The following is a 12,815-nucleotide window of genomic DNA, read 5'->3' on the forward strand; positions in this document are numbered from 1 at the left end:
TGTTATAGAAGTTCCAAATGTAGATTATAAAAGTATGAAGAAGAGTAATATTCGACAGTGTTGTACTCAATCATCAGATACCTCAGCAAGTAAGGTTTGAACCAAATAATTTCACTATTTACCTTCTTTATTGTATGAGTTCTTATATGATTGTTCATCTGCTAGGATCTGCATTACCGCTTAGTTGTTGTCTTTATGTTTGATTACATGCTGAAGCAAGTTATTTGTTTTAACTTATACCCTTTCTTAGGTGAACCTGAAAATAAATTTTATTCGTTGCTAAATCCTTTGAGTCTGAGCCATTTCTTTAGGTGACTTAGCCACAAATTTATCCCATTGACCTAAAAGAGAAATCTTTCCACTCTCTCTTTGGAATTAGGTAGATTGTTATTTTTCTATGTTTTGTCATGATACATGCAAACATTTATCCAAGAAATTGAACCTACAGGTCAAATGTATACCACATTGACACAAGCCACATTACAACCTGTGAAAGTCCTCAAAAGCATGTTTTCGAATAGAAAGTGACAATTTTTTAGAAATCTTATAAATTCATATGTTCGATGTCAATTGTATGTGAATGAGTGTTTACCATATTGTCTTAATAAGAGTGAACGATGAGATTGAGAGAATGTTTGAGTATATAAAAAGTTAATTACTACAAAATACACATGTAACCTTGAACACGAAGTTGATTTAACCTCGGATACAAAGGCGAGGTAACGAAGGGCGTCAAAAGTTTCCACTTTACCCATCAGTTTTAAAGTAATCGAGGGAATAATTTAAATGGTTGTTGGTCCGATCCTTAACAACAATATTTTTTATTTATTTTCAAAACTAGCATCATATACCTTTCGGTTTATTAACAAAACCGAGGGAAAAGATATATTCTCTTTTTTTAAATACTTATTACATTGTTTACACAAAATATTAATAAATTAATTTGTTTATAAACTATATTATTTATACATAATATTACATTGTTTACACAGAATATTACATTGTTTAGACATAATATTACATTTGTTCTTCATCGTCATCGTTGTTGGTGAAGAACAAATGTTGAATATCTTGGGGAAGAGCAAATGTTGGGGATCCTCGTTTCATCGATCTTGAGGAAGATCAAATGTATGATATAAAAAAAAAGTTAGATAAATAAAATAAATATTTATTTATATGATAATTTAAGAACACAAACCTTGAATCCAAATAATTTCCTACTCTTACAATCCATCATAGAGAAATTTTCCCAAATAAAATATAGAATTTTTTAAGTTTTAAATTTTACATGTCAAATGTTTCATTATCAAATTTTAATATTCATAATGTTTTTATAATAAGGGCTTTAGGTTTGACGCGAATCACTAATGACAGTGTGTTGATCAATGATAATAATTAAATAAGCGACAAATATTTGTTTAAGGGCGGTGAAGAAACTGAATAAACACACTTATATTTTACCTCGACTATTACTCAAAACCGAGGTAAAATGTGTTTTTTTAGATAAAAAAAATACAATAAAATATATTTCATCCCAAGCGCCACATACCTCTCGATTTCTATAAAAAAAATGAGGGGATTTTTTTTTTAATTTACATTGTTTATACAAAATATTAAACTAAGAAATTTTTTCAATTAAAAGAAATTTCTAATAAGTTATTTGTTCTAACTAAGAGAAAAAAAAAATTGTACTTGTAATCCATCTCAGAGAGATTTCATTATCTTGAGTAAATGCTTTCACAAGAAAGAGAACAAAATGATTATGTTTAGGAATAAATTTTTCAATGCTGTCAACCGAGGAAAACAATAAATTTATCAATATTTTCTTTGATTGATAACATATGAAGGTTATTCCAAAAATACAACAACAACATCAACAACATTATGTTCTGATGGATTGCAAGAGTAGAAAAAATGTTTTGTTCAAGATAGAAGAATATTGAAGTTTTTTTTTCTGTCTTGCAATCCGTCACAAAGAATGATGTGTACAAGTTTGGAGCGGCTACATATAAGTTAGGTTTAGGGTTAAATTTGAGTAAGAATGATTGCTTTTGATTAATGGTCTATCTATCTTTATGGTTGACATATAGCAAAATTAGTTTAGCACGAGTGTCCTAAAAAAAAGTAGTCTGATGATGGTTAAACTTATTTTCATGTGTTAACCATCATTATTAGTCTTATTAGTCACATAATCAAACTTCTCATTTCGTTCATTCATTTTATTATCCAAAATTGTGTAACTACACATTTGCAAGAGTGGAATTCAATAATAAAATAATCAAATTTATATTTTTGGTCATTCACGCGATTACATGTTATAGGTTAGATAATCAAACTTCTTATTTCAGGTTTTCACCAAATTATCTAAGATTGTGTGAATCGTGTATTTAAACGAATGAAATGCAATAAGAGCAAATTAAATACTTTTATCCAATATTTATAAGAAATAAAATAGTTTTATAAATGTTCCTTCATTGGAGTCCGTAGTATCCCAAGATAGAGGACTACTCAAACATGATTAAAGATAAAAGGAAAGTGAATAGATAAAATCATAACAAAAAGTTGACACAAGAAATAAAATTGACAAAACTTGATTATATTACTTAAGTTAAAGCGGAACATGAACATTACCAATGACAAGACAACACTAAGGAAGAAGAAATATTTATAAGTTTCTGCAATGTTAATGCGAAGGAAACTTCAAGAATGGGATGATAATTCTAAGAATTGTTTGCTCTATAAATAGCATATGACTCATCGATAAATGTCGAAAATGAGTAAAATTCAATAGAATATTGAAGATACTTATTTACTTATTTTGCCTGTAATGGTTAATTTAAGTATTAGCACTTTTATACCTTATTCAACACTTGCATAAAAAATATCAATAATTGATTAATGCTAGTCTTTAAAAAAATCAAATGAATGCTTAGCAAACAAAAGTCAGAGAGTTTAAATATTTTTGCAATGAGGAAGCTCGCGAGGTGAGATAGGTAGCTCTCTTGGATAGTCATGGAGGAGGTTTGGTTACCTATATGGATGAACTATCAAAAACTTAAATTAAGGTGAAGTAACTTAAGCTCGCAAGGTAAGCCAACCAATTTTCCTGGCAAGTCAAAATGGTTGTGACACGCCTACATGGATGAGAGGTCAATAACCTAAAAGTGAATGAAGCTTAACTCATAGGGATAGCTAGACATACTACTTAACGAATTAAGAAAGTTTTGACATCTACGTGGATGATTTGGAAAATAATAAAAGAAGAAACAACCTTAACTTGCAAGGCGTGCCACATTTCACGTAGTTAAATGTCACTTATAAGAACTTATAAATAGATGGTCTTGGTTAGAGCTTAAGCATATTATTGATTTTGAAAGATAAAAAACAAAAAGAAGGAAATGAGGCATATCAGGGGGCAAGGTGTGGGCTTTCATCCTTGAAGATTCAAGTTTGAATGTCATTTCATATTTCTTCATCTTGTATAAAGCTATCATCATCATGAATAACAGTGTTTTCTATGTTTTAAATTAGAATTTTTTACAAAAATAACCCACTTTTTCAAGGAAATTCCCAAAATACCCCTAGTTTCAAAAAAAATCCCAAGCTACCCCACTTTTAGGAGGAGGCGCCAATTCAATTGGCGACTCCTCTTAAAAATTGGATGCAGGCGCCAATTGGATTGACGCCCCTGTGTATAGCTTGAGAGGAGGCGCCAATTGAATTGGCGTCTCAGTGTAAAATGCTATTTTTTTTGTTATAAATAGATGCGTTGTGTGAGTCATTGTTACACATCTCAAATAATCATTTGGCAATCATGTTTGGTGTTCGTCGCTGATACGGAAAGGTGATTTATGCGAGAGACGAACCTCAGATGCTAATGCTGTTCTGGAACATCACTACGTTCGATCAACTGAAGAGAGAGTTGGTTCGTTGGTTAGATGGGAAAATACCAGAAGGGGAAAAATTAGAAGTATTGAGAGACTTGACAGTATCTTTGGTTGGGTACGAATGAAGACTGATAAGGATGCTAGGGAAATGATGTTCGGTCGAGACAACATCAATTTGATTGTTGTAATCAATTAGAAATATTTCTGTTTTCAGATAGCTTATTTTGTACTGAGGTTAGTTGTGAACCTTGTTGTAACAAAAACTTAATGATATATAATGATTGAAGGTTACAAAAATACAATGTTACAAAAAGCTTAAGACCTAGATGATGCTCCTCGATTGGGACAGTTGTTCTTGTTGTGTCCTGGTTGACGACAGATACTACATAATCTTATCGTTTTATCTGTGGAATCCATCTATGTCCTAATACGTGTGCTTTTTGGCCTTCCTTTTTTCTTTCTACGCATCTCGTCATTGTACCAAACTATATCACCTTCATATGTAGGCCAATATTCCTCCATTGGTAGTACCGAGAAGCTTTGATTATATACATTCATAACGGTGACGACCTTGTACACATCAGATAAATGGTTGTAAGCATCTTGACGGGTATTAGCGCATGTTGCAATGACATGGGAGCAAGGTATGCGGAAGGCTTGGAATTTATCACAATCGCACCAACTTCTGTTTAGTCTAACAGCGTAGGCTAAATTTGGTTTCCCCTCGTTGTGGTCCATTGTTTCCTGGACGCTGGAATTTTTCCTATGACGGTCAAAGACTGTTACATCGTGTGTGCTAGCTTTTATGCTCTCCTCTTTCATGACCTTCATGCAACACTCACTGAATACTTTCCCGGACATTAACACTGCACTCCATCTTTCACCTCTGGTTGCGAACGTAAAAGCCAACCTATAATAGGCCGATCTTACCAAGGCGGTTATCGGCAGATTTCGAATTCCTTTGAATACCCCGTTCATGCATTCCATAAGGTTTGTTGTCATGTGGCCCCATCGACAATCTCTGTCAAATGCCCTTGTCCACTGCTCTACTGGTATGTTATTTAGCCTTCTCCCTACGTCTTCATTAGACAGTCTAATTTCATCACGATAATATTGAAATGACAGCTGAGTTAGAGCATACCCAACATTCACCACCTTCTTGCGAAGATTCTTATCTTTTATAACACGCATGAAGTTTTGTGCAATGTGTCTGATGCAATAGACATGGGTAGAAGGAGGACCACGCCATCCATTGTCATGATTGTTGTAGGCACTCTCAATGGCAGCATGTCCATCAAAAATAAAACAGAGATTGGCTTGTGGAGCCACATGCATTCTGAGATGTCGAAGAAAGAAACCCCATCCACCAGCTGTTCCACCTTTAACAAGAGCAAAGACAATGGGAAAGACATCGTTGTTGCCGTCTTGTGTAACCGCCATGAGCAAAGTACCCTTATATTTGTCGCATAACCAAGTGACATCAATTTGAATAATTGGTTTGCAGAATGCGACACCTTTAATACGTTTGGATAATAGGTTTGCAGAATGCGAAACCAAGAAATCAGATCTAGGTCTTGCATGCATGTCCCTATGGAGACGCCAATTCGAATGGAGACACATCTTAAAAGTTGTACATGGTCGCCAATTCAATTGGAGACATCATGCAAGCACAACTTTTCATGCTCCAATTCATTTACCTATAAATACATCCATTCCATCAAGACTTCTTCCACACCATCACTCTCACTACTTCTTCTATAATACTTTTTCTACAATTTCATCTGCAACAACTTCTTGTAGTTTCATCTGCACCAACCCCCCGATAAAATTTCTATCCTCACAATGGATGAATCACATAGAGGAACGGTTGCAAACATCGCAACATATGTAAGTTTTTTCTTTTGTTAACTTTTTATCTTTCATCTTCACCAACCCCCTTTTATTTTAATATACCAACTTAGTCAAGTTTTTTGTTCTTTCTTTTATAGGATGTATCAAGCTTCCGGACTCGGGTCCACGAATATGTCCATATGGACTCGATGATTCAACCTTATGTTGAACTCGTCGGTTTTGGTCATATAAGCAAGATTTTGTCTTGGTCCGTAGATAACAAATTCATTCTAGCTTTATGCGAAAGATGGAGACCAGAGACACACACATTTTGGTTCCCAACCGGTGAGTGTACCGTGACGTTAGAAGACGTCTACATGCTTTTGGGACTGCCCATTGAAGGTAAGGCTGTTAATGGTAAAACCAACTATGCAAATTCAATTTGCATGGATCTCTTGGAGACTGATTTGTTAGATGATAACGCAAGAGGTCAAGGTATACTACTTTCACGCCTTAAGTCGTACTATAATAGTTTATACTTAGATGAGCATTCTACCGAAGATGCTCGAATAATAAAAACCAGGTGTTACATCATGCTGTTAATTGGCTCGTTTTTATTTCCCGAAGATAGTGGTTCTAGAATGCATATTATGTATTTACCTTTACTTAGACATGTAGATATAATAGGAGGTTACAGTTGAGGATCTTCTTGTCTAGCCTATCTCTATAGCTCTTTGTGCAAAAACTCACACAAAGACACATCTACATTTTCTGGATGTGCTGTTTTGCTACAAGCATGGGGTTGTTCAAGACTACCGTCCCTAGCACCCATCAACAACAACCCTTTCACATTTTCGTATGCACAAAAGTAAGTTATTTAAATTGCTATATCTTTACTTACTTCTTTAAAGATTATTATCTCTAACTAATATTTTTTGACTTTTTGGTGTATATGGTCTGCACGTGGTATGAGTTACAACAGATGTCCAAGATACTGTATTACTCAGTATCGCAATCTGTTGGATCACCTTCGACCGACAGACGTAAGGATAATAACATAATTATTTCGTTATACTTTGTTAACTTCTTCTACCTAGATTATAATCCTATCTTCTTTCACATTTCAGTTTATTTGGCGTCCATACCTTAATTTGGATCATGACCATCAGGTCAACGCTGAAGATGCGGCTGTATGGACTGCATGCACACTGATAATACGGTTCACAACCATGGAGATGCACAACAGTGATCGTGTGAAGTTGCAGTTCGGTATGCCCCAAAACATCCCAGATCCCCCAGCTAGCCTAGGAGAATGACATCTACGCAAAGTTAACGATCAATGGAACTTCAATCCATGGCAAAGCTTCGCAAGATCAGAGTGTCGCAAATGGAAGCACCGTCATGACCATGTCTTAACTGACGCAGTCATGCCAACTGAAGAAAAACCAAGGCGTACTTATATGGCTTGGTACAGATTGATTGGTTTTCAGTTCATCGCCGAGGATATGTACTTGTACGACCCACGCCAGATGACTTACCACCTGACACCTCAACATCAAACCCCCAACAACAGTGTCGGACCGGATACACACAACCCCATGTCCGTCAAAGTTTCGTTCAACCAACACACAAACATACAACCAAAACATGTCATACACCCAACCCCAATACCAAGAGCATACCCGATACCACCACCAACAAATTGACCATCAACCTGAGACCCAACATCGCTTTGCACCCACCCCATCACCCTACCACAGTCGCCTAAGCCAGAACACCCAACGATCATTCAACATCAACCGCCCATCCTTCTGCCATAGCCAAGAAGCTCAAACCTCACAAAACCAAAACATCCAACAACCTTATCTCTACCAAACACCCCAACAACTTTTCCAATCTTTCCTCGACGCATCGTTCACACCCATGTCTCCCTTCAACCGTCTCGGTCGCCTATCAATGAGTCAACCACAATCCAACTTCTCTAGCATGGGTCATGAGCTCAGCTACGGCGGTACACCATCGATACATACTGAAGACTATGCCGACTTGTCTGACTACCTCAACAGGCCTTCTCCTGTAGTTGGTAGTGACGCTCCTGGGCCCTCAGATGCTCAAACACCGGTACTGAATCATCAACATGGGTTAGGGCCACTGGTTAGGGTAGATAGAGGATGTGGGACCGAAGGTCGGTTAGGTGATCCCGGTCATCACCATTAGGTTTTTTTGTGCAAACGGAAAATTTTATTAATATCAATTGGTCCTATTTCAGATTTATCTATCACGTATACCATTTACCAAAAAAATTGCAGTTTACACTGAGGCGCCAATCCAATTGGCGCCTCCTCTTAAGTACTACACGGGGGCGCTAACCCAATTGGTTAGGGCACCTGTCCTAGCCAATCCAATTGGCGCCTCCATTCAAGTATTTAAGAGGAGTCGCCAATTGAATTGGCGCCTCCTCCTAAAAGTGGGGTAGTTTGGATTTTTTTTTGAAACTCGGAATATTTTGAGAATTTCCTTGAAAAAGTAAGTTATTTTTGTAAAAATTTCTTTAAATTAGATGTAATTATGATTCTCTTGTAAACATTATTAATGTGGTGATTATATGAAATCTTGTTCTTAGTATATCAATATTGTTATTTTTGTTCTTAATGTTTTTCTGACGTTAACCTCTGGAATTTATCTTTTAATTTAAAAAATGTTAGAAATAGATTTTATACATGATAAGTTTATAATAAAGATATTGATACTTTTTAATTTGTAAGAATGTGACTAGGTTTATTATTATTATTAAACATATGATGATGATGCTATTGAATATATTAAATGAGAGAGAAACAAGAAGTTAATAGATTTTGTGTTGTTTTTCGAGAGCAAAAATGTACTGTTAAATGATAGGTTGTGATATACTTATAAAACTTGAAATCTTATAATTGATTATACTTATAAAACTTGAAATCTTATAATTGATTAAGATACAATTTTAAATGATTAATCAATGAAGTCTAATCTTAAACCCGTTTTCTCAACTTTTATAGATTTATGTACTTTTATATTATTAGTTATAAAAAAACAATATACAAACTTCACTTATAAATATATAGGTTATTGAATAGTTGAATTAGACACCAAGCCCTTCGGGAATATTATGACCAATATCTTTTTTTCACATAAATTTGAGAATGCAATAATGTTTTTATAAAATATTTTACTTTTACTAAATAAATCTTATTAAAATATTATAAATAATATAAAAAGTAATATATTTAATTAAATAATACAATTGAAAAAATTATAATTATAATTATATTAAAACGATAGGTATTTTGAAACAAATGGAGTATTAAATTAGCTTTGATAAAACGGTTGTTATTTTAAAACAAATAGAGTATTAAATTAGTTCTATTAATGAGTTAAAAAATAACGTAAAGAATAATAATTAAAATATATAATTAAAAATATAACTATCATTTCTATCTTAAAAAGTGATAATAACAATCATTATAAAACAAATGCTATTTGTTAAATGTTATTTTAAATCACCAAACCTAACTACGAGGCACTCGCGGACCCCACACACAACCCACCAAGAACTCTCCAAATTCCCCCTCCCTAATTGACCTTTGGTCACCACTCACAAACACCCATTTCTCTCTTTCCTGGTAAGATTCCCTTCATCAATCAAAGTTTCATCTTTCTTACTCTCCACTTCCTGATCAGTTTTGATGATATTCTTGAGAAAAAAATTGTTGAAACATTTCTATTTTGTTGTTTTCTGTCTCACCATGTTTTTGACGATGGGTCTATGAGAGAATATTTTTAGAATATTATCATTGAAGCTTGTTCTGTTCTATCCTTGTGGTTTTTGTACTAGATTCCTTCGGTTATTGATAGCCTAGCCCTGACTCTGCTCTAGATCTAGTATTTAGTGTTTTGATGATTGAAATGAGAATTTTATGATTTCCTTTACTGATTTGTATTCTTTTGTTTTTCTGTCAGTCACCACCATGTGTTTGATGATGTTTGATGACACGAGGTTTTGTGGTACTCTGCGGCAAACCGTGCCAGATACTGTGGTTGATGATGATTATAGTGACGAAGAAATAGATATAGATGAGCTTGAGCGAAGGATGTGGAGGGACAAAATGCGTCTGAAGCGATTGAGAGAACAAACCAAGGCTAAAGAAGGGAGTGATGCAGCAAAGGAAAGACAGTTTCAAGAACAAGCAAGGATGAAAAAGATGGCAAGAGCTCAAGAACAGGCAAGGGTGAAAAAGATGTATGGAATATTTAAGTACAAACCGACGTTAAAGAAGAAATTTGTGATACTGCAATATTAATTAATTATAAGATGCTTATAATACAGTGGGTTAAATAAACATATATTCTACGGTTACTATAAATAGAAAATATGTAATAGTATAAGTATATGTCTATGTGAATGTGAGTACATATGTATTCACATGTATAATTAATAATTAGTGAGGAAATTTGTTTCACTCATGTTAAAAGAAATTAAGAAATATATGTATGTGTGTCACACTCTTTTATGTCCCTATAATTAGTTCATTAGTGGGTTGTCATTTTTTTAAGCACCTTATTGATAAATCCTGTTCGAGAATCAGGTTTAGCATCAAATAATTTAACATCTTTCAATCGTAATTGTGGGGATTAAACTGTGATTCTTCCTACTAAATCTAACAATCATCATTACTTAACTAATTAATTATGCGGTCATCTTTTACCAAGCAGGAGAAAAGAGAACAAAGATATCTTCATTGCAAGTTTCAACTAAGGTAGGACCAACATCACCAAGAGCTCACAAACTATGTTAAAATGCTAGAATTCCTAATTAAGTAGTAATTTTTTTTAAATAATTTTTTCCAAAAATTTTAAGAAAAAAGAAGATTTTTAGAAAGATTTTAAAAAGAGGTTTTTCCATAAGTTTTAAGCAAAATAGAAGATTTTTAAAAAGATTTTAAAAACCCACGTTTTTCCAAAAGTTTTAAGCAAAATAGAAGATTTTAAAAAAGATTTTAAAAAGAGGGTAGAAGAAGAAGATAGATAAATAAATAAATAAATGAGATAAGATATATAGAAATAACACCATATCTTATTGTAAAAAGAGTGATGTTATGCATCATGACAAAAGAAAGAAACTTATATTACTATTATATTTAAGCCACAGGATGCCTAAGGTATATATAAAGAAAAGGTACAACGTAATATTTTACAATAAAGTTAAAAGAGATAATAAACAAATTAGTATTGTCGACCTATACTTAAGACACCCCCAATTGAACTTTGAAGGTCAAGCTTGGACACATGAGAATCAAAAGTAGGCTTGTACAGTTGTTTTGTCAAAAAAATCAACAATCTGAGTTTAAGTGCTGATGGGAAATAATTTGATAAGTCCATATTCGATCTTTTCACGGACAACAGGGCAGTCAATATCAATGCATTTTGACCGTTCATGTAAAGATGGATTGTGTGCGAGATATATTGTCGAGTTGTTATCACAGTAGATGGAAGTTGGATGAAGAGAAGGACTATTGAGGTCTTTAAAGAGGTAATGTAGCAATTGGATTTCACAGGTTAGACTAGCCAAAGCCCAGTATTCCGCCTCAGAGCTGCTCCTAAAGACTATAGTTTGCTTCTTAGATTTCCATGTTAGAAGAGAAGTGCCAACGAACACTGCATAACCAGTTACCGATTTTCTAGATGTTGGGCAGGTAGCCCAATCAGAATCTGCAAAACCAGACAATAATAAATTATCATTTGCAGAATAAAAAAGTCATGTTCCAGGTGCAGATTTTAAATATTGCAATACTCGAACAACAACTTTAAAGTGAATAATTTTAGGACAAGAAATGTATTGACTAAGCTATTGGATAGCAGAAGCAATATTGGGTCGAGTAGTAGTTAGATAAAGAAGTTTTCCAATGAGTCTCCGATATTGAGATTCATCCTTAAAAGGTGGAGAATTAGGGCAATGGAGTTTGATAGAGGGGTCATAAAGAGTTTTCGAAGGCTTGGAAGCGAGGTGGCCAAATTCTTCCAAAAGTTCTAAAGTTTATTTTCTTTGGTTGATCATGATGCCTTTGGAAGATCTGACAACCTCTATCCCTAGAAAAATATGAGATTTCTCAAGTCTTTTATTTTAAAAGCGTCATGTAAAAAAGATTTAACAAAGTTGATTTCAGAAATGTCATTGCCAGATAAAACAATATCATCAACATATATTAATAATGTCGTAAAAGAAGAATTTGGATGCTTAGTAAATAGGGAATACTCAGTAAAAGAATGTTTATTTCCAATCGAAAGTAAAGAATCAGACAGTTTTGAGTACCACTGTCGGCTGGCTTGTTCAAGTCTGTAGATGGAATTTTGAAGCCGACAGACCTTGGTAGTACAAGAAGTTTAAAGTGAATAATTTTAGGACAAGAAATGTATTGACTGAGCTATTGGATAGCAGAAGCAATATCGGGTCGAGTAGTAGTTAGATAAACAAGTTTTCCAATGAGTCTCCGATATTGAGATTCATCCTCAAAAGGTGGAGAATCAAGGCAATGGAGTTTGATAGAGGGGTCATAAAGATTTTTCGAAGGCTTGGAAGCGACGTGGCCAGATTCTTCCAAAAGTTCTAAAGTTTATTTTCTTTGGTTGATCATGATGCCTTTGGAAGATCTGGCAACCTCTATCCCTAGAAAAAATCTGAGATTTCCCAAGTCTTTTATTTTAAAAGAGTCATGTAAAAAAGATTTAACAAAGTTGATTTCAGAAATGTCATTGCCAGATAAAACAATATCATCAACATATATTAATAATATCGTAAAAGAAGAATTTGGATGCTTAGTAAATAGGGAATAATCAGTAAAAGAATGTTTATATCCAATTGAAAGTAAATAATCAGACAGTTTTGAGTACCACTATCGGCTGGCTTGTTCAAGTCCGCAGATGGAATTTTGAAGCCGACAGGCCTTGGTAGTATAAAAAGAGGTATGAGCAGGAAAAATTAAGCCTTAAGGCAACGTCATGTAAACCTCTTCATTTAAATCACCATGTAAGAAAGCGTTATTTATGTCTACTTGTTCTAAA

The 12,815-nt window shown here is 34.0% G+C and overlaps 1 long non-coding RNA gene across 1 annotated transcript; it reads left to right on the forward strand.

Annotated features, from left to right (window-relative positions):
- The first annotated feature begins 9,229 nt into the window (after positions 1-9,229).
- LOC127117918 (uncharacterized) lies at positions 9,230-10,271 on the forward strand. Its single transcript, XR_007802059.1, has 2 exons — positions 9,230-9,379; positions 9,717-10,271. It is a non-coding gene; the product is annotated as an uncharacterized LOC127117918 (long non-coding RNA).
- The last annotated feature ends 2,544 nt before the right edge of the window (positions 10,272-12,815 follow it).

This window comes from Lathyrus oleraceus, chromosome 2 (genome assembly GCF_024323335.1).
Source record: "Lathyrus oleraceus cultivar Zhongwan6 chromosome 2, CAAS_Psat_ZW6_1.0, whole genome shotgun sequence".
NCBI lineage: Eukaryota > Viridiplantae > Streptophyta > Magnoliopsida > Fabales > Fabaceae > Lathyrus > Lathyrus oleraceus.